The sequence below is a fragment of the Rissa tridactyla genome, chromosome 3 (genome assembly GCF_028500815.1).
Source record: "Rissa tridactyla isolate bRisTri1 chromosome 3, bRisTri1.patW.cur.20221130, whole genome shotgun sequence".
Taxonomy (NCBI): domain Eukaryota; kingdom Metazoa; phylum Chordata; class Aves; order Charadriiformes; family Laridae; genus Rissa; species Rissa tridactyla.
In genome coordinates this window covers 81,988,350-81,989,507 of record NC_071468.1, presented here as the reverse complement: position 1 = coordinate 81,989,507, position 1,158 = coordinate 81,988,350, and positions in this window count along the sequence as shown.

Genomic DNA, 1,158 nt, shown 5'->3' with positions numbered 1-1,158 from the left:
GCTTTTCAGAAGTGCTCTGTGAAGTAAAGATGAAGCTTATCACCAGTGACGATGATTGACCAAATTCCTGCCAGCAAGGCTGCAGGAAGCAGCTGCATGTCCCAGAACCACTGTGTCACATCCAGAATACTTCTCACATGCCATAATGTAACGGTTTGGGGACTGGGGGATAAACGAGAATCTGTGAGTATTCCACCAAGACAGAAGTTCACTGGAACAGAGAGAGACCTGACCTTGACAGGCCTCTCAGTTTTGGCTGCCAGCTCTTCTGAGCTTGCAACACTTAATGTTTCGAGTCCTGTGTTACAACCTAGGTAGGTGTTTCTGACCTCTGTGTGTATTAAATACATTGACATTTGTAGCCTTCATGGAGAAAAAGACTACAAACATCAACCTCACTGGCCATAAAACTTGAAGGCAATGAAAGGAGCTAAAAATCTATTCAGAATGGTACTCCAAGGCTGGGTCTGACTTGGGTTTTTTGTGGGTTTAACGTTCAGGTAGGTGAAGTGCACCTGCAACACTGATGTCATCACTTACAAAGCGGGATTTGATGTCAAGCCCCTGCGAGGTCTGAAGGCACCTGCGTATAGTTGTGCACCTTAATCATCCTCACATGTCTCCCAGCAAGGCCACGTCTCCTGTCACGCGGTCCCTATGCTGCCATCGGGGCAGTGTGCCCAGTCTGGCTCAGGACTTACACCTGCCAAAAAGTTTCCAGAATATTATTGTACAATGAAATAGCACAGTGCTTCGGGCAAAGACCTTAAAGCTTATGCACTCCTCTGACACAGTTCCCTTCTCAGGATTATTTATTTTCATGCTGGTGGCAGTAGCCACAAAATAGAGACAGAGGGAAGCAGGGACCCCTCCTCATGCCCAAGCTTAAGTGCAGACCCTCCCCCTGTGCTGGCTCCCAAGGTCCTCCCCACAGCGTCGAGGGGAGAGACAACCCATGACAGAGTGACCCCATACAAATAATGCTGGTGGCTGAAGTATTTACCTGAGGAGATGAGGGTTTAACTCAGCAGCCATTAAAGCTTCACGCACTCCCCACCCTCACTCTTAAGAGAGCACCGTTAGCTCACAGCTCTACAGAAAGCAGAGAGACGTTCAGAATAAGGACATGAACCCCAAAGGTATTTTAGATCCATTAGT